This window comes from Anabrus simplex, chromosome 8 (genome assembly GCF_040414725.1).
Source record: "Anabrus simplex isolate iqAnaSimp1 chromosome 8, ASM4041472v1, whole genome shotgun sequence".
NCBI lineage: Eukaryota > Metazoa > Arthropoda > Insecta > Orthoptera > Tettigoniidae > Anabrus > Anabrus simplex.
Genome location: NC_090272.1, coordinates 91,405,078 through 91,427,317, shown reverse-complemented (window position 1 = coordinate 91,427,317; position 22,240 = coordinate 91,405,078). Strand labels below are relative to the sequence as shown.

Below are 22,240 nucleotides of genomic sequence, written 5' to 3'. Positions count from 1 at the left end.
ATTGTGTTTACCCGAATGTTCTTACTAGTAATAATAACTGTTGCTGTCATATACCTAATGCTACTATAAATGGTGTGTACGAGGTAAAATATTATGAATTAATGAAAAAATTAAATGTCGTGTGGCCTCTGGAGAGACCTGATGCAGGTCTTTTGATTTGACTCCCGTAGGCGATCTGAGCGTCTTGATGATGATGATGATGATGATGATGATGATGAACTGATGATGAAGACGGCACATACACCCAGTCCCCGTGCCGGGGAATTAACCAGTTATGGTTAAAATTCCCGACCCTACACGGAATCGAACCCGGGACTCCTGTGACCAAAGGCAAGCAGGCTAACCGTTTAGTCATGGAGCCGGACATAATTGAATGATTTAGGGAATGTGTTGATTCCTATTTCTCGAACTTGTTAAATTTGGGAATCCAACCCGTGAATGTTTGAGCCGAATACTTCGTTACTGATTATTCAGCCAAGGCGTCGTTTCTGCATTTGTGTAAAAACCTACCTATCAAGGATGGGAACATCAGTTAGTTAAATTCAGAGGCGAACCGAAATGTCCCTTATGAAGCCAATATTCGATATAATAGTCTCAAACACAATGAATATGGAGCAGCACTCAACGAATCAAATAATAATAATAATAATAATAATAATAATAATAATAATAATAAAAGAGAAAGGGAGCATCGTAATTTATAGGGAGCGGTCTATGCGGTCCACTCGTCCCTGGAAGTTGAACGACCCGCTACAGATTCGCTACTTGCAGATAGAAACTGTCTCCGAGGAGAAGTATTTCACCTTGACCGACTTCTTGGCTAGCACAGACTCACCTGTGTTGTCTGGAGGACTTAGACACCTGAAGCATTGCAAAAAGATCCGGGTTGAAACTCCTCAGAAAGCCATGACCTCATTCAAGTCTGCCACGAATTTCCGGATTTCTTCGACCTATATAGAGATCAGAGAAAGGCAAAAGAGAAAAAATATCCGGAGCGATTACTTAAAATGGAAGTTGCGATGTTTTGTAATACTGTTCTGTGTACTGTATATCTCGAGGTACCAAGCGAGTTGGCCGCGCGGTTAGGGGCGCGCAGCTGTATGCTTGCATTCGGGAGATAGTGGGTTCGAACTGCTCTGTCGGCGATCCTGAAGGCGATTTCCCGTGGTTTCATATTTTCACACCGGGCAAATGCTGGGGCTGTACCTTAAGGCCACGGCTGCTTCCTCCCCACTCCTAGCCCTTTCCTATCCCATCGTCGCCATAAGACGTATCTGTGTCGGTGCGACGTAAAGCAAATAATAATAATAATAATAATAATAATAATAATAATATAATAATAATCTCTGGTCGGCTTCCAACTGGAAACTTTCGTAACACGTTCATCCTCTGTGGATGGGGGCAGTATTTCATGCCTCTAAAAGAAGACCCTAGGGACTCTAAACTTAGATGTGTGGTTGGCGACCAAAGGGTACCTCACTGAGTCTAGCATTGCTTCCTCTTGTGCAGTTCTCCTGTGCGACCTTCTTTGGTCAGCTCTTGTTCTGATGGCGGTAGTGGGGGTGATTATTGCTTCAATGTAAATATATACGCTTAACGAGAGCAAGATCACAGTTACAACACCAAATTTCACTATGTGGTAAAAACTTGATGCCCTGCACCTGAATAAAATTGCTTGGCATTCACATTTGCAGCAATTTAAAATGGAATAAGCATGTAGAGGAAATACGGTACAAAGCATACAGAGTCCTAGGGTTCATCCGCAGATCTCTACTGGGAGCCAGGAAGAAAGCAGTTAAGACAGCCTATTTGTCATTAGTACGGCCAATACTGTTGTACGGGCTTCCTTCCTGGCATCCTACTACAGTGGAGAACATGACGAAACTAAAGATAGTTCAACGCCGAGCAGAACGATTAATTACTCAACACGGTCATTTAAATACAGCCAGCTCACTGCCCTCCATAGCATCCCTCTGTAAACAAATAGATATTGCTTTCCTGAGAAAATCCCTCGCTGGTAACATTCATATAAACCCTTTCAACCGCTTACAGCTGAACTATCCGTCCGCTCAAAGAGGTCGAGGTGTGTCCCTTTTTCCTCCATTTGCAAGAACAGTATCATATCAAAGTGGCTTCTTTAATCGTTCTGCTTGGCTGTGGAATGAACTCCCACCACAGATGAAAGAACTACCTCCAGAGAAATTTTGTAAAGAGGTAAAAAGGATTTTTATATAACGAAACCTTCCGTACATAATATAATTTTTTCTACTGTGTGAATTTTCAGTACGAGTGAGAGGACGGATGAAAGTTTGTGATTCCGAGTGAGTGAGACTGTACTGTATGTGGGTATGAGTGAGCCGGCCTAGCTAAAGTATATGTGGGGATTCGAGAGAGAGAGAGAGAGAGAGAGAGAGAGAGAGAGAGAGAGAGAGAGAGAGAGTGTGTGTCGAATTACTTGAATGTTGACCATGTCTTGTGAGTAGTATGTAAATATGCCTATAAATACGGTAACTGTATATAAGCACACTATGTAGAAGGTAATTGTATATTTGAATATTGTAATTTTAAGTGGTGATGGGGGCACTTTCGTGTATGTGGGGCTATGCCCTTTCTCCATTCACCATCCATAAATTGTATCTACAATTGGTGGAAAATAATATAATATAATATAATATAATATAATATAATATAATATAATATAATATAATATAATATAATATAATATAATATAATATAATATAATATAATATAATATAATATAATATAATATAATATAATATAATATAATATAATATAATATAATATAATATAATATAATATAATATAAATAATAATAATAATAACGGGAAGTACAACTGGGAGTTGGCGTAGGGTGGTCGGAGAGAAAAAATGAAGTTTGCGAGCCTGGCACAGGTGAGTGGAAGCAATGACAGGCTGTGGGGTCCCCTTTTCGTACCCTCGTACGAGAGGGAGGGCATACCAGAGATGTACTCCACCACCGGGCGAGTTGGCCGTGCGCGTAGAGGCGCGCGGCTGTGAGCTTGCATCCGGGAGATAGTAGGTTCGAATCCCACTATCGGCAGCCCTGAAGATGGTTTTCCGTGGTTTCCTATTTTCACACCAGGCAAATGCTGGGGTTGTACCTTAATTAAGGCCACGGCCGCTTCCTTCCAACTCCTAGGCCTTCCCTATCCCATCGTCGCCATAAGACCTATCTGTGTCGGTGCGACGTAAAGCCCCTAGCAAAGAAAAAGATGTAGTCCACCACCCGCAGGGTGAAAACTGTTGTTCCCTCTCGACCCGACGATATATTTGCGAGCTCTGGTAAGTAGAAGTGTAGCAAAGAGTTATTTTTGTGTAACTGCTACATCTGTCACTGCTACAATAAAGTAAATGTGAAAAGTAACAGTTAAAAAATGTCCAACGTTACACACCTTTTGTTGGTCACAGCCTGGTCACGGCTTCAAGCTTGTCTCCTTACAGCTGTGCTGCGAAGTCCCATTTTGTTGTCGTTACTCGGTAACATGTTATTTTTGTCCTTACATTTGTAACAGTGACAGGCATGTAACTACGACAAAATAACTGCTACGCTATTTTTCAGCCATCTCTACTGGGTAAACTGTCATGTCATCCTTTCGTGATCTTTCCCTTTCTTTTACGAATTCCTTCTTTCTTCGAAGGGTTGGACCTCTTCCTTCTTCTATCCCGGTAAGTGTTAAGGGAGGATGGTTGCCCAGGTGTGCTTAAAATAATAACCGCCAGCACATCAAATAGAGGGCACTATGTTTCCTACATACCTTCATAAATGTGGGTGATGTGACCAGAGTTGGTCGTTTTTCATACCGATGATCAAAGTTCAAATTCCAGTGACTTCTGGATTGAAATTTCACCCAATACTCACCCTTCCTCCTCCCAGAAGTACCTTTGGTTAATGAATATGTTCAGTGCTTGGAGGGTGTGAACACTGGAAAGGAGAATCCCGCCTTGTTGAGTGTTCATAGAGGTCAAGTTCACTCTCGCTTTCGCTCTTCCTGTAACTGAGTCATAGCAGAGAAAGGTTGTATCCAACAGTCGGAGAGACGGAGAGAGTGATCTAAGGATGTATGGAACACGTAACGCTACACATACAGGACCGGCCCCGCTTTGTAGGGTTAGAGTGCGTGCCTCTTATCCGGGTTCGATTCCCGGCCAGGTCACGGATTTTTACCTGGATCTGAGGGCTGGGTAAAGATCCACTCAGCCTAAGTGATTACAATTGAGGAGCTGTCTGACGGTGAGATGACGGCACTGATCTAGGAGGCCAAGAATAATGGCCGAGAGGATTCGTCGTACTGACCACACGACACCTCATAATCTGCAGGCCTTCGGGCTGAGCAGTGATCGATTGGTAGGCCATAGCCCTTCGGGGTTGCTTCGCCATGGGGTTTTGTTTCCTCATTTAGCTTACTCTATAGCACTCGGGTCCTTAAGTGTTAAACGAAGGGAGTGCGAGCTTGGAGCGAACCGAGATGTCTCGAAAATGAGGCAGGCTTTCCGAAGCGCCTGCATCCACGGTGACCTTTCTCCAGACTGAGGCAACATGTGTCAGTAATTGATATAATAATAATAATAATAATAATAATAATAATAATAATAATAATAATAATAATAATAATAATAATAATAATAATAATCTTATCCACTTAGTATTATGGTGTGGAGACATAGACACTCGCGGCCGTTCCGAAAATTTTGCAAAATTTGGGCTGGGAAGACTTGAGAGTAAGGAGACGAGCTGCTCAGCTAAGCAGTATATTCCGAGCTGTTAGCAGAGAGATGGCGTGGAGTGACATTAGTAGACGAATAAGCTTGAATATTTTTTTATTTCTTTTTAAGTAGGAAGACCGGGCGAGTTGGTCATACGGTTAGGGGCGCGCAGCTGTGAGCTTGCATCCGGGAGATAGTGGGTTCGAACCCTACTGTCGGCAGCCCTGAAGATGGTTTTCCGTGGTTTCCCATTTTCACACCAGGAAAATGCTGGGGCTGTACCTTAAGGCCATGGCCGCTTCCTTCTCACTCCCAGCCCTTTCCTATCCCATAGTCGCCATAAGACCTGTGTCGATGCGACGTAAAGCAAATTATAAAGAATAAAAATGGGATGGATAAAGTTGGAATTCAAGAGGGTTAATTGGGAAAAGTATCCGTTCTTTCAAAAGGAAAGGAGTTAAGGATTGAAATAAGTTATCAAGGGAGATGCTCGATGAATTTCCAACTATTTTGAAATTAAGAAAATATTATGTATAGGATTGATAAGACATCTGTTTCCTGTGCGAAAGCCCTAAATGGAGATCAGTTCAAAATGAATTCACAAACGTAAGACCTACTGAATGGAATTGAAACACCGAATGTAGAAAAGCTTATGCATTCATTAATATTAACTTACTGGGCTACCTGATAGAAATTGTAAGATAAGACAGCAGAATAATAATAATAATAATATTATTATTATTATTATTATTATTATTATTATTATTATTATTATTATTATTATTATTATTAACGTCGCACCAACACATCGAAGGTTTTCGGTGACGGAAAGATGGGAAATTGCTAGGAATGGGAAGGGAGCAGCCATGGCCATAAGGTACAGTCTGGCGTGAAAATGGGAAACTACGGAAAACCACCTTGAGGGCTGCTGACGGTAGGATTCGAACCCACTATTCTCTCGAATGCAAGCTCACAGCTGCACGACCCTAGCCTCACGGCCAACTCGCTCGGTAGAGAGAATTAACACATTCCCATAGAAACTTTTTTATGCAGACCTAGTAAGGGTATTAAAGTATGAAACCCATTCGGATATTACATTTTTATAATTTCTAACCACTGAATAGGTACGCGAAGATGTCCTGGGAGCGGCGCCCGTGTCAAAGTTTGGTGGCACCGCAGGGAGCCGCAGCGCACGCTTTGGGAACCACTGGACTAAAAATTACTTTTACTTAAGAATGATCTATTCTGTTAAGATGTTTATATGGCACGTGCTGTTCTAAAGATGAGTTATATGTCACGTAAGTACATAATATGTTCAATCTTATATATAGGATTTCATACAAATATGGTGTGGGGGGACTAAATCAGAGACGTATCCCCCTCTGAGTGGGGACGATAGAATAACACCCACGGTATCCCCTGCCTGGCGTAAAATGCAACAAAAAGCGCCCCCAGGAGCTCTCGACTTGGGAGGGGGTTGGCGACCAAAGGGCCCTAAGCTGAGTCCTGGCATTGCTGCTGATGCTTCTTCTTTTTGTGCCAGGCTTCTCACTTTCATTTATCCTGTCCGGCCTCCCTTGGTATTCGTTCTTTTCCGACACCGACGGTTTAAAGGTGTCCAGGCTTATGTTCACGCCCTTCGTGGCCCTTGTCTTTCTGTGGCCTATACCTTCATTTTTCGAAGTGTCGGATCCATTGCACGTTTCCCTCTGGTTAGTGTTAACAGAGGATGGTTGCCTAATTGTACTTCCTCTTAAAACAACCACCACCTCCACTAGTCACAGAAGAACAGTTTAAAAATAAAGCTTTCTTTGTGTGCAGGTCCGTACTGGATAGCGAGAAGGGAAGGCATTTCACGAATCTGCTACGCCAAGCGTAGCAGTGGGAGAGGTGATACTCCCACGTGGCGCGTCCTAGATGGCAGATAGGGGGCCCCCTAACCGACTTGCCGGTGGACTTGAGGGAAATAAAATACCTCTCGCGGACCAAACGCACTACCCCCTGCGGGTGGGGGACGCACATGTAAGCTCTGCCTGTCGTAGAAGGCGACTTAAAGGATCATGTGGCCATGGTACACCTCTTTATTTTTTATTATTTTTCCGAGGGTCAGGTGTAGACCATTCCAAATTTTCATGTGCGTGCTGCCCGGAGATGGGCCTCTTACGTGTGCGATTACGCCCAAAAGCCCGCAGTTGTCCACCCAGGAACATTGCGGGTGGGAGCGCCATGTACCTTGGCAGTAGTATCCGCCTTGACAACACAGGTCCCCGCACAGCCGAATGCCAGGAGGACATACAGTATTATTATTATTTTTTTTTCTTTTTTTCCCTATATTTAGTGCTCTGTAGACGCTATGGGGTACATGCTATTGCGGGTGACTGGAAGAAGGGAGTCCTAGTGCTCATTGCTTCAGTCATCCCGTATTAGGCACCGTCCAACATCGGACCCCGGGCAGTACCTGCTATGACCAGGTGGATATTGCCTTGACTGCTTGGTTCGGCTACAGAGACCCCTGATCTGAGTGAGTGGCATTCGGGGAGGAAGTTTTCGGGCATGACTTCCAAACGAAGTCGCCCCTCTCAAGGTGGTCCCCCACTTAAGTCTTTAACTTTTGCTTTCCTGAGAGGTTCAACTCCCTGGGAACATGCGCAGCGTGAAGGAAATTGGATCCAGCGTCCCTAGGTTTCTGGTCGCTACCAGAACCGATGGGCATGATTTTAAGCTGGTGAAGTCGATCCTTTTTAGTACACACATCGAAGGCGTCTACGGCGAACTTGAGGACCTCAAGAAAATGCGCAACGGTAGTTTGTTTATGAAGACTCGTACAGCACTGCAAGCTGATCAGTTGCATAAGTGCGACCACTTTGGCGAAATCCCCGTCAAAGTGGAGGAGCATAAGACCTTGAATCTGGTTCGCGGAGTCATCTTTCACCGCGACCTTATTTTGAACACTGACGACGAGTTGATGGAAGACATGAAGAACCGTGGCGTGACACACGTCCGGCGCATTACGCGCAAGGTCAACGGAGAAAACGTTGCCACCGGTGCCTTCATTGTCTCTTTCAAGTTGTCAGTGTTACCAGAGAAAGTCAAGGTAACAACTTATCGTTGCGATGTGAGGCCGTATATCCCGCCTCCTATGCGATGCTATCAATGCCAGCGATTCGGACATATGGTATCTCGCTGTTCGAATCAGCCTGTATGTGGTACATGTGGACGAATAGCTCACGGCGCGGAGGTGTGCACAACTCCGTACAAGTGCACTACCTGCTCCGGTTTTCATTCTCCTCGGGATCGTAACTGTCAGACATATCGGAGTGAGAAGAAGATCCAGGAGATCAAGACCCTGGATGGTCTTTCCTACCAGGAAGCGCGCCGTAAGTTTAATTCTACGAATACACCTGCCCGTACACTCGACTATACCTTGATAGCTCAGAGTCTTCCAGGTTCATCATTTACTACATCGTCACCTGTGCTGATCGCTGCGCCCAAGGCGACTGTTGTTGCTCCCAGCAACGTCGCAAAGAGTAAAAGCTCGATTTTTTTTTCTCGGGGGGGCCCCCGAAGCCCGCTCCCCCCGCGTGACCAACGACTCAATCTACATGGCCTCCGACATGCTATTATTTCTAAGAAGAAGAAAGAGATAGCAGGGAAGAGTGGGAAGTGATACAAGGAGTATCTGCCTGTTTCCATGTCAGACACGCTACCAGGCGAGATTGTATTAGGTATATGGTGTTGAAGTATGGTATTGAAGGGTCAGGGAAAAACCACATAGGCAGAAAGAAGAAAGAGCCTACATGTAAAACCTGACATCTTTTGATAGCACATGCAAGGATGTGGGCTGGAAAAAGACCAGAGGTTATGTTAGTTAGGAACAGGTAACATGCACAAAACATAAACCAATTCCTCGCCGTTCCAGTTATTCAGGGGATCAGTCCTTCTGGGCACTGCTGTGACTAGCGCGGTCCTTGCCGGCTGCGGAGCCATGCGTCAAGTACCACTAGGGCCTGTCACACGACTCCACCTCCTTGGGGTACCTCGTACCCAGTCTCCGATCCCGGAGAATGAGGCCAAGCCCGCCGAGGCGGGGGCCTCCTGGAAAGGGGTGGGTCATGGCGCCGGGCCTCCTTCCTCTCTGCCCGCGCCATGGCCCGGTAGACAGGGCAACTGCGATGGGAGGCCGGGTGGCCCCCCGAGCAGTTGGCGCACACCGGCGCGTCTCTAAGTGTTGCGCAGGCCGTGTAGTAGTGATCACCACCACAGCGGTTGCACCTCACCTCGAGCCCACAGCTGACCTGACGGTGGCCCTACCTCAGACAGCGGAAACACTGCAAGAGCTGCTGAGGGGGACGTTTCACTCTCACCTGACTGCCGCTACCTGCTGAGGTCCTCTCCTGATTGGCTCCTCGGTTGACTGCTGTCCTGGGAGCAGTCCTGGGTTGCGGCTTGGCGGTCCTCTCCTGGTGAGCCAGCGTCGCCTTCTGCTTCCTGGTGCGGCGTCGTCTTCTTCTTCCCGGGGGTTGCTTCTCGGCGGGGGAAGAGGCCTCGTCCTGGTGGCCCTCTTCCCGGCCTGGTGACCCCGGGGTAGTTGGTGGCTCCGCTGCGTCGCCATCTTCTTCATTCCCCTGGCTGGCGGCGGCGTCGGTCGTTCCCGAGGTTTGCTTCTCGGCGGGGGAAGAGGCCTCGCCCTGGTGGCCCTCCTCCCGGCCTGGTGACCCCGGGGTAGCTGCCGTCTCCTCTGCGTCGCCATCTTCTTCTTTCTCCTGGCTGGCGGCGGCGGTGGCGTCGGTCGGTGCTAACACTCGACTGCGTTCCCTGTCCTGGGGGCGCACATCGAGGTCTGCAACTCGACAGACGTGCAGGCAGGCTGGACCTGGGCAGCAGTATCAGTACGCCAGGGGGCGTCCTTCTCCACCGCTGTGCTGCTCTCCACCAACACGGGCGCGTTCCTGGTTTGCGCCCGGGTAACAGGCCCTTCCTGGTAGGCCTGCGTCTGCGACCACTTCGCCCTGGTTGTTGCCTTGTTGGTCTGCGTGTACTTCGTAAAGTACAGCTTTCCAACTGGAGTCTCGCCGTCGCGGCGCTCGGGAGCGCCGCCGCCGTCCTCGGTCGTTGGCTCCGTCTGCGAGGCTGCCTCCTGGTACCCCGAGACGTCCAGGTGCTCCCTGAGTCCTGGTAGCCGGGCAACCTGGAACTGCTGGGACGCGCGCTCCTCGTAGACCCTGAAGCTGGCTGCGTCGTTAGGGCGGATGATGATCGCCCAGGAAGCAACCATAATGCCGATGATCGGCAGGAGTGGCTCTCCGATGAACTCCGCAGTCGCATTCAGGTGGTCGAAGACGCGCAGCGTCCCCTGGTAGTCGCTTTCCCCCGGCCGGTTGAACACCACCAGTCCCGGGCGTTCATAGCTGGGGACATCCGCCGTGTCGAGCGCGTCCAGCAGCTTCTCAACGGCTCCCTGGTAGTCGTAGTCGACCAGTCTCACTGGTAGGGTCAGCTTCTCCATCTTGGTCCTCTTGTAAGATAACCTGAAACAGAAGAAAGAGCGAGCACTGAGAAGTGCTACAGCTCAGACAATGCTCCTTCGAAAATGTACTAATAAGTACAAGTGCCTGGCTGATACTTGAAAGTACAGAGCGCCTGGCAAGGAGAGAGAGAGCGCAGCGAGAGGCACGTATGTCCTTTCACTACGGCAGTCAGCTCGTCCTTAAAAGCTCGAAGGGGGGGACCACCCCAACTTCGACCAACCAGAAGTCTGTGCCGGCTGGGAACTGCCAGCCGGCACAGCAAGAGGGGAAGGCTAAGTCTCCCCTCCCTAAGAGGTCGGCGAAAGCCGTGCCCCTCCCGGCGGAGGCGGCATCGTCTACCAGGGCTGGGAAACCATCTCCCAGTCCGTCTAAACCAGAAAAGAAGAAGAAGGCGGCGAAGAAGAGCGCCCTTGCTGAGCGCTCTCGCACTTCCCCTGCGAAGAAGTCATGCCCCCATCTGGGGGGTATGAGTATGCGTCAGGAGGTACTCCTGCTCCCAAACCTGCGCGCTCTCCTTGTAGGGGACCTGCTCGTCCCCGAAAAGCGTCGAAGTTCTGGGCGGCATCCCCGCCGTCTGTTGATGACGGGATGGATGTCACGCTGTTCTCTACATCTACGAATGTAGATGTTGATAGTGTTTAGGCTTGCGAGCATTTTGTCGCTGATAACCTAACACTCCTTTTACAGTCCACACTATGGCACTGTTACAGTGGAATTGTAACGGTTATGACAGGTATCTTGCTGAGTTACGTCAGCTAATTAGTGAGTACACAGCGAGTATAGTTTGTATTCAGGAGACCAACTTCAGACCTGGTCATACGGTCTTGAGAAATTTCAAACTATACTCGACAGAACGATATTATGCCCACCGGACGTTTGGTGGTGAAGAGGTACCACTACGGACCCCACTGGAAGCAATTGCGGTGCGGGTTCCTCTGCCTGTCATAGCAACAGTGTGTAACGTTTATTTTCCACCAGGCCAGGCTCTTAACATAAATGATGTCACTGATCTTATAGATCAGCTTCCACCTCCCTTCCTCTTGTTGGACGATTTTAACGCCCATCACCCCATCTGGGGCTCTGAGACGCCTTGCCCCCGGGAAAGAGAGCTGGAAACATTAGTAACAGAGCTGGATTTATGTGTTTTGAACACAGGGGAACCAACACACTTCAGTGTACGTTACGACACATATCATAGACGTAAGTCTATGCAACCGAACGTTGGTTCCGCTGTTTCGGTGGAATACACACGATGATCTCTGTGACAGTGACCATTTTCCCATTATTCTTACTATGTTGAAACATAGGGGGAGCCTCGATGGATTCTCAAACATGCAGATTGGCCAAAGTACACATCACTGGCTGTCTTTAACGACGATACCGGGCGGACCGTCGGCGAGGAAATAACTTACGTCACCCAAGTTATTCTTGCTGCTGCTGCTGCTGCTGCTGCTGCTGCTGCTGCTGAGGAGTCCATTCCGTTCTTCTCGAGGCCTCCTCGTCGAAAACTCGTTCCTTGGTGGTACGAAGCAATAGCAGCAGCTATCAGAGAACGCCGTCGAGCACATAAACGTTACCGTAGACAGCCTACTGCGGCCAACTTGGTAACATTTAAACAACTCCGCGCTAAGGCGCGAGTCCTTATTCGCCAAAGTAAGAAAGCTTCTCGGCAGAGATACGTGTCGTCTATGACGTCACATACTCCATCATCTCAAATGTCACTGAACCACTCTCGATTGCTAACCTTCTAGCAAGCCATTTCGCGGATGTGTCTGGTTCCGAGAATTACCATCGTGATTTTCTCGCTCTGAAGCGGGAGGCAGAACGTCATCACCTTAGTTTTGCCACCCAAGCTTCAGAGGACTACAACGTGCCCTTTTCGGAGTGGGAACTCCGCAGCGCCTTAGCGCTTTGCAAGGACACGTCTCCTGGACCGGACAACATCCATAACCAGATGTTGAAACACCTTAGTGATGTTCGTCTACTATATCTCCTTCATGTGTTCAACCGAATCTGGATAGAGGGTGATTTTCCGTCTCAGTGGCGAGAGGGCATAATCATTCCTGTCCTCAAGCCTGACAAAGATCCTAAGTATGCAGGAAGTTACAGACAGATTTGTCTTACAAACTGCCTGTGTAAGCTATTTGAGAGGATGGTATATCGCAGACTCGTGTGGTGTCTGGATAAACAAGGACTCTTGTCCGAATACCAATGTGGTTTTCGAGCCGCTCGATCCACCACTGATCACTGACCACTTGGTACGCCTGGAGAGCTCTCCGCAAACGGCACTTGGTAGCTGTTTTCTTTGACTTAGAGAAATCCTACGACACCACGTGGCGATATGGTATCCTTTCAGTCCTACATCAATGGAGATTCCGAGGTAACTTGCCGGTATTTATTGCGAATTTTTTGTCCCTCCGTCTATTCCGTGTCCGAGTAGGGAGGACATATTCGCAATACCACGTTCAGGAAAATTGAGTCCCACAGGATCGGTCCTTAGTGTCACTCTGTTCGCGATTGCCATAAACGGTATTGTCGCTGCTGCTGGTCCAGTAGTAATACCGTCGGTATATATGGACGATTTTGCTCTGCATTATAGCTCGTGCAGTATGGCAGTCGCAGAGCGACAATTACAGCAGGCTATTAGGAGGGTGGAGCAGTGGACCTTAGAACATGGCTTTCGGTTTTCTGCCGCAAAGACCTCTGTTGTCCACTTTTGTCGTCAACGTACTTTTCACCCACATCCTGAGCTTTATTTAGGAAATGTCGTCCTTCCAGTTGTTGACACTTACCGATTTCTTGGGCTCCTTGTCGATAGTAAATTATCGTGGGAGCCACACGTGCGGCAGCTAAAAGTGCAATGCACCAAGAGGCTTAATCTCTTGAAGTTTCTTAGCAGCACCAATTGGGGAGCGGATCGCACGGTGCTCCTACGATTCTATAGGGCACATATTTTATCCCGGTTAGACTACGGCAGTGCAGCATATGGCTCAGCAAGACCAAGTGTCCTTTCAAAGCTGAACAGCATCCACCAGAGCGGGGTTCGGTTGGCGTCGGTAGCTTTTCGAACAAGCCCCATAGCTAGCCTACTCGCTGAGTCTGGTGTGCCGCCTTTACATCTGAGGCGCCAGCAAATGCTTCTTGCCTGTGCTGCTAATTTGCGACAGATGCCATTTCATCCAAGCTATCCTTACGTGTTCAACAATGTCAACCGTTTGCTGTACGCTGTTTGTCCTCGAACAACGCGGCTGGTTGGAATACGCTTGGATAGCAGTTACAGATTGTTTGACGTACCTTCGGTTCCTTGCCTTGTCAGACAACCCAGTGGGGTACCTCCGTGGGTCGTTCGACGACCTGAAATAATCCTGGATCTGCACATTGGCCCAAAGGAAAACACGGACCCTTCGATTTATCGGAGACTCTTCCTGTCCGTTGTTGGCGGCTACCCAGGTTCAGTCGTCGTCTACACGGATGGTTCAAGGACAGATACGAAGGTGGGCTGTGCGTTCATTGTTGACAATGGTAGGTTTCTTTATGTTCTCCCGGAAACCTGTAGTGTGTACACAGCAGAGCTCCATGCTATCTGTGGAGCTCTGCGGTACGCACTGTACAATGAGCGCCGACACTTTCTTCTGTGTACTGACTCCTTGAGTTCGCTCCAGTCTATTGATACCCGTTTCCCTCGGCACCCTCTGGTGCAGCGGATCCAGGACCTGCTGGCCGGGTGTTCGTGTGCCGGCACCAGAATCACGTTTCTGTGGCTCCCAAACCACATGGGCATAGAAGGAAACGAGTTAGCAGATCAGGCTGCCAAGGAGGGAGTTACACTGCCCCCGTTGCCTTTCAAGGTTCCAGCAAGTGATATTCGCTCTCACCTTAGATATCTGGTTATGTTCCATTGGAAGATGGAGTGGCAGGCCATTCCATTTCCCAATAAGCTGAGAGCGATAAAAGGAACAACGAAGGTATGGAGGACTTCCCTTCGGGCTTCGCGGAGGGAAGCCATGGTATTATGTCGTCTTCGGATCGGCCACGGTATCGTGACTCACTCGCATCTTTTGAAAGGAGAACCCCCTCCGGTGTGTACCTGCGGCGACCATCTTATCGTGGTACACATCCTTACGGAGTGTGTGGACCTGATCGATCTTCGCCGTAGTCTTAACCTCCCGGGTACCATCTCCCTTATCTTGCGAGATGACGAGCAGTCAGCAGACCTCGTAATCCGCTTTATGAGGGATAGTGGTCTGTTTTATCGTGTCTAATGATGCCCTTTGTCCTCGTGTATTTTTGTCAATTGCGCTTTTATATTGACTTCATTTTAGTTTGTGTTGCGTATTTTAATGTGTTATTTTAACGTCTAATGTAAATTATGTATATAAGTTATATCTGCACTACCAGGCAATGCCTTATTCCTTTTTCCCCTGTACTTTCTCATTTTATTAGAAAATAACGCAAAGCGAATTAGATCCACTGCTGTTTTAATTTCATACTCATGTTCTCATCACCATTTTTTACCTCTTGTCAGTGGATACATTTTAAAATTTTAAATATCATGTATCATGTCGTCCATCTCGTTCCATTAGGGGCCAATGACCTTCGATGTTAGGCCCCTTAACACAACAAGCATCATCATCAGGGAAGGCATTGACAAATAGCAGAAGCGTAGCCAAGGGGGGGATTCCTAGGGGGTTAGAACCCGCCCCTATGGAATTTTTATAAAAGAGAAACAGAAACCGACAAACGAGTGAAAGTCGACTCAAAGGGGTAGCTCTTTTGAATATTCATAGACAACATTGCAAAACCAACAGATCTCTTGAATTTATTTTCTAAGAAGCATCAAAGTTGGATTTTAGATTGTGATCTGAACACACCATTCGCCGTAAAAGTACTTACTTTGATCATATTTCTCATGTTCTGTATTTTAATGCAAGATTTTGTAATGTACCCGTACTGCAATCTGGATATCAACATATTTTACATGTATGTCCTTACGACTCGCGCATCGCGCACCACACATGCACGAGCACCTTCATTACTATATTCTATCATCATTTTGTAACCATAACCCTCTCATCGGTCGATCCTGGCTACGCTACTGACACTTAGTGCGCAGCGATGATTATAACACATTCCATGCGATGAGAGACAAGAGCCGGCTGCCAGAACTGATAAAGGGGCGAGGACGGAGGAGTGCTGATAATGCATATTGGAAGGGCAGAGGAAGCGGACGTTTGGAGCGCGAAGTTTTGAAAAAGAAAATAAAAGAATGCAAATGGAGAACTGATTTCAGGCTTGCCGAATCGGTAAACAATAGTGCAGACATGCGTCCAGCAATTTAATGTTGATATGGAAAAACTAACTGGTTGTGTACTTGCAGAATCACCTCAGAATTATACTGTTGGTCATGTTTGTTTTCGAACGAAAAGGGCACTTTTGAACAATATTCAGAATGCGATGATAGAAATAATGTATTGAAAGCTGTGCAGCATTATCAGCAATCCCAAAACCATGTGCGATCCGAAAAGTCTCTCACAACATTTGGTTTCACAAGAACTGACCATCAGCTAGAATAGCAACTACCGAGCGATATAGTCACTTAGCTGTGAGCTTGCATTCGTGAGATGGTGAGTTCGAATCCCATTGTCGACAATCCTAGATGGTTTTCCGTGGTTTCCCATTACAAACCTAGCCCTTTCCTGTCCCATCCCATCGTCGTCATGGGACATGTCTGTGCCAGGGCTACGTAAAACAAACAGCAAACAATAAAATGAAAGAACAGCTGTGTAATCAGGAGACTATTATTAAGCTTAATGACAAAGTTCAAAATAACACGAAAAGTATGAGACGTAAAGGTATGCCTATCAGAAACATTGTTTCGAAGGATATGCCGAAAGTGAAGACCCCGGTAACAGAGTAAATTATGGCATTATTTCTGGAAAACCACTTTCAAAAGGCAGCAGTTTTCTCACAAATGTCAAATACATTCATAGTGATTAGATAGTATCTGTAGCGGTGGCTGGGCGGGCAAAACATGTACAAACAACAGAACGTACCCGGGTTTGTGGTATATATAGGCCCTACATCAAAACTGGAAAAAATGCTACAAAATTACACATGTATTACAATTAAATAGAAGTAAGCCGTGATTATACAAAATTTAGTATTTGACTAACACTAAGAAACTAACAGATTCTGAAGAGATTGCCAGACTGGCGAATGCGCGCTGCAAGTGTGTGAATCATACCCGTGATCATACCTGTGTCCATGATCTTCACCAACATACCCTACCCTTCCTCACAGCACATGCAAAGTGTCCACTACGTGCTGTGGCGCTATACAGGGTGATCACAAAGTCCCATTGCCCCGTATGTATTACATAAAGGGCCGGTTTCATCAACACATGTTAAATATATACTAACAAGTAGTTAGTTAATACTGAGTTTAAAATTTAACATCTTGTTAGGTTTCTTGGGTTTCATCAAACTTTTCTTGTGAAATGTTAACTGATCGACTGATAACTCTCCTAACATGGCGAATTGGTGCGAATCAAGGAGGCAGTGGTACGAACATGCTGTTTTACAGCGCGCTCCGATGCGCTTTTTTTCGAGTACAGCTGTTAAATATGGCGCGTGAAGTGAAACGGAGCCGTAGTTCCAATTTTTCCTCCTTCGAAAAAGAGTTGTTAATTGAATTAGTAAATAAAGAGCGGGTATCCACTATCACCTAACAAAATCCCTTCGTTAATTGTCCCCACTTCAAACTGTGCTCTGATATGGGAGTTATTAAATATTGTACTGACGTGTACAGAACCAGGCCACCTAGCAACTATATCCCTGATTTGGAGGTTAGGATCACTAATCACCTGAACATTAACAGAGAAATACCCCTTCCAGTTACGATATATTTCGACCCTGTTGCCTCCAGGTGATTGGATTCTTAAATGTGTGCAATCTATTGCACCTAGAACACCAGAAAAATGGCTTATTTCATATAAGTCGCGGATAATTTGCTGACGTTCTGCTACTGAAGGGAATGTTAGGCTTACATACCTCTTTCTCATGGATGCTGTTGCTGCAGACACTCGACAAACAACTCTACTAACAGTGGCTTTAGAAATTCCAGCATTGTCTTCGACCATTACGGTATCTGAAAAGAACCAGTAGCAAACAATCGTAATGTTATCAGTACCTGCAACATTGGAGAAAGAGGAGAGTTTCTCTTCGTAGGATATTCCACCCTCACTCGAACTCCGTCAACAACCTTAGCAACGACTATTTTCGATAACCTGTATCTATGAAGAAATTCTGCATCCGTCAAATGTTCAAATTCATTACGTCGCTGAACTCTTCTTCGATCAGGATTATTGTGTAAAAGATCTAAATAGAGCAATTCCGCATCTAAAGGTAAGCAGCCATTTTGGAACAGGTTGCTAAATGCTAATGTTAGCCTTTTAACATGGGAAATGGCTGATGTTAACTTTAATACGCAGTTTAACATTTGTTAACGTGAACACTTGTTGATGTAACGCAAATTTTCTTAAATTGTATGTTAAAATGATTTAACACCTTGTTAAGTACTAACATGTGTTGATGAAACCGGGCCAGATTGTAATGAATTGTTGTCTTATTGTTGTGGGATCATGGCGGAGGACAACTTTGGGGTAGTGTGACTGTTCGTTATTATTTATTCCAGGGTGTCTTTGTGTACACCATCGTTTTCATAACAGAGTTTGATTCTCCATGTACGATGTGAAATTCTCCTCAACATTGCTGGCGTGATGGTAGTCAATGCACGTCGAACAACATCCTTAAGTTCGTCAACTGTCTCGTAACGTGTGGCAGCAACCTCCTGTTTAATGAACACTCATAATGCGTTATCGCAGGATGAGAGATCGGACTTCAGGGTGGTCACTCCAAAGGCGCAGGCAAATGGACAGAACCACCAGTTGCAAAGAGCTTTCTCTCCCACCGCAAAACTGTTGATTTTGGTGGGGAAGGTTTCTGAAACCTTACAGTGAAATCATGCTGAATATCTCTCATTGACTTACCGGTATGCGGTTGTTCGTGAGCCCACGTGCTCATTACAGTCCGTTCCTCCATGGTGTAAGTGGACTCATCCGTCATGTTTTAGATGTATATCAACACCTACAACAATAAGAACACAATTCATTAACATCAGCGTAATACATAGGAAACACGATCTATGTAATACATAGTGGGTAATGAGACTTTGTGATCACCCTGTACAAATCGGTTAGCCATGACGAACGACACTTGTTGCGTATTTCCGCTAATAATTATGTTAATGATTAAAGGTAGTAGAGGAAATGATTAGCTGTGAAAAGACAACAGGGCTTGTACAAATTGTTTTAATAATTCATATCATTCTTAGTTTCAGCCAGCTAAACTGGAATAAAAATGTAATGTTTTCTCCACAAAGTGAGGGGGCGACTGCCCCCCCCTCCCCTCTCCACCCCTAATCGCCGCAATGGATAGTATGACCAGTATAATAAGTATTGAAATATTCGTTCGAAGGAAACGGGTCCCATATTCATTGCAACAGTGTTGAGACTAGTGATATATCTGCATAATCACAACCCCATTGTCGGCTGCTCTGAAGATGTTTCTCCGTTTTTCCCATTTTCCCACCAGGCAATTGCTGGAGCTGTACCTTAAGGCCACGGCCGCTCCTCTCCTCAGGTCTTATAGATTTGCGAAAATTTTGTTCTGTTTAACAACTGATGGACGAATTGATTGTAAAATATAGTCCAAGTAATTCTGAAGTATCTCCAGAAACGTTCATCACTTCGCAGGTCATCAAACAGAGCATAGAACTCCCATAGGCTATCATGTTCTGTGTTTGTCATGTATCCAGTAGCGCCTTCTTATTCTCCTCTTTAACACTATGTGTCTACCCCATGCATTGTCTGTCAATAGCAATAACTGTAACGATTGCGACATCCTTAAAACTATAAACAAACTTGGAATGCAGTACATGAGCTTCAGGCCGTGACCAGTCCGCTAATAACGTCAAATCACTCAACCCGGCTTGGCTCGGTTCAGTTGTCCTAACACGCCCGCATTGTGAATAGCGCCCATAATTGTGGTCTCATCAGTGACTTTGTCCACTCTTTTACATCCTCGCTACAAACCCTCGTAATCATATGAAGTAATCTGTATGTACAGTCTCGTTTATGTGATCTTTCTTATATTAACGCCTAGGTACTTAATGATCCCCATGAGGTATTCCACTCCCTCAACACAGTAATTCAAACTAAGAGGACTTATCCTTTTGGTGAAGCTCACAACCTGACGTTTTATTCAGTCTACTGTCCATCTCACAGCATTGTCGAGGTCTATTTGCAGTCTCTCATAATCCTGTAACATTTATTACGGTGTAACATCATCTTCTAAAAGCCTTGTCTCTGATTCCATTTCTTTACTCATATCATTTATGTAAGAAAACAAAGGTCCAATGATACTGCCCTGAGGAACTCCCCTCTTAATCATTACAGGATCAGATAATGCCCCTCTGAGTTCTATTTTTCTAGAAATTAGCCACAAAATCACTCACGCTTCTGCCTATTCCTATTGCCCTCATTTTTGTCAGTAACCATTGCTTACAGAAACAAATGTCCGACTCGTTGGCTGAATGTTCAGCGTATTGGCCTTCGGTTCAGAGGGTCGCGGTTCGATTCCAGGCCGGGTCGTGGATTTTAACATCCCTGCAACTCACACACCACACACAACACTGTGCAGTTACCTACACATGGCAGATGCCGCCCACCCTCATCGGAGGGTCTGCCTTACAAGGGCTGCACTCGGCTAGAAATAGCCACACGAAAGAGAAAAAAGAAAAACAAATGAGGACAGCCAAAAAAATATATTGTGATGGTTGCATTACTGACGGCAGTGATATTTTGTGGAATGAATGATTAGGTTCAGTTGTTCATTCGGTTAGTTGATGAAGGACTGGGCGAGTTGGCCGTGCGGTTAGGAGCGCGCAGCTGTGAGCTTGCATCCGGGAGATAGTGGGTTCGAATCCCACTGTCGGCAGCCCTCAAGATGGTTTTCCATGGTTTCCCATTTTCACACCAGGCAAATGCTGGGGCTGCACCTAAATTAAGGCCACGGCCGCTTCCTTCCTACTCCTAGGCCCTACCTATCCCATCGTCGCCATAAGACCTATCTGTGTCGGTGCGATGTAAAGCAAGATAGCAACAAAAAAGTTGATGAAGGTAAATTAAAAACCAGTTGCCACACGAAGCATTTTCTACTTAGAGTCGTGTCTGGTCTCTATTAGGAGGCTAACCAGGATTTATTTATTTATTTATTTATTTATTTATTTATTTATTTATTTATTTATTTATTTATTTATTTTGCTCCAGACATGTGAAACATACACAGTATTACATTAAACGAAAATGAAAAAGTAACTTAAAATTATATTAACTCCAATGGAATTCCTTGTAAAAATAGTCGTATGTAAATTAATAATACAATTTTCTTCAGTAGTATAATATCGACAATCGAAAACAATATTACAAATATTATGTTATATACGAGCATAATTTAACAATTGTAAATCTGTACTACTTCTATGATTATAACTTGTCCGGCTCCATGGCTAAATGGTTAGCGTGCTGGCCTTTGGCCACAGGGGTCCCGGGTTCGATCCCCGGCAGGGTCGGGAATTTTAACCATCATTGGTTAACTTCGCCGGCACGGTGACTGGGTGTATGTGTCGTCTTCATCATTTCATCCTCATTACGACGCGCAGGTCGCCTACGTGCGTCAAATTAAAAGACCTGTACCTGGCGAGTCGAACATGTCCTCGGACACTCCCGGCACTAAAAGCCATACACCATTTCATTCCATTATAAGTTATTATGGTTGTGATGTTATCGATGCTGATGATGATGTCGACGATATCAATAGAAACAAGGAAGTGAACTAAAACTTTGAGCTTAACAATAAGACACAAGAGAGTTTAATTTTAATTTAGAATAGAAAACAACTAAGATATTTGTTTATATAATTTTACTTACCACTAGTGAATTACTACGTTTCTGTGTTCTTGGCCTTGAGCAGTAGAATGTAATTTATTTATTTTGGGCGTGAAAAATGTATGTGGGACAATTTGAAAAGAGAGACCAAGCTAAGGATGTCAATAAGACTATTAAACAAATTACCGATGCATATTTAGCCGACTTCTTACAAAGGAGTTGTATAATAACTTTATTGCCTTGCGTGCATCTCTTAATAAATCTTAGAACTCTTAAGTATCTATCTGGAGCTACTTCGTTTGTGTACAGAGAAAGTCAGTTTAGCGTCAAAATGTACACTAAGATTCCTGATAGAATTTACTGATGACGAGTTAGTATTCAATGTAATATGTGAATGACTGGTTTGTTTTGTTTTCTTGAAAATATAATTAGTTAACACTTGTTTATGCTAAAACTTGTTACTATCGCTTCCTTGCTCTTGAGGTCTTTCTGAAGAAATCTGCAGTTTAGAAAACTTTTATATCGTCTGCGAATAACAATATGTTTGAATACTCCATGCATTTAGGAAAATTATTGGTCCAAGATTTGAACCCTGTGTGGCACTAGATCGAGTATGATGAATGGAATGATCGATTTTTCCGTATGTGTTATCGGGAAATGCCGTGGTATTATGGCGAAGAGACATCATTACTTGTAATTCTTTCGAAGTGTATCCCGAAATAGATACTCCGTATCGGTATCGTAATAATAAAAATTGTCATGAAATAAAAGAATTAACAAAATAACAAATGCCGGCAGTATATTACTTTAAATCTATTAAAGCGAACTTCCGAATTACACAGTATAAGACTTCATGTTGTCTGTCGTCACCCCTTCCCAGTTAAGTCTTGTTCGCTGGGTGGGAGGGTAGGGAGGGATCGACAAGTGGAGGGTGATGCCATGCACGTGCGGGTTCCATCAG

General features: G+C 45.5%; 1 protein-coding gene across 1 annotated transcript in view; it reads left to right on the top strand.

Annotated features, from left to right (window-relative positions):
* LOC136878832 (caspase-1) overlaps nt 1–22,240 on the top strand; it is a 513,173-nt gene that overhangs the window by 300,615 nt on the left and 190,318 nt on the right. The gene's annotated exons all lie outside the window — the stretch shown is intronic.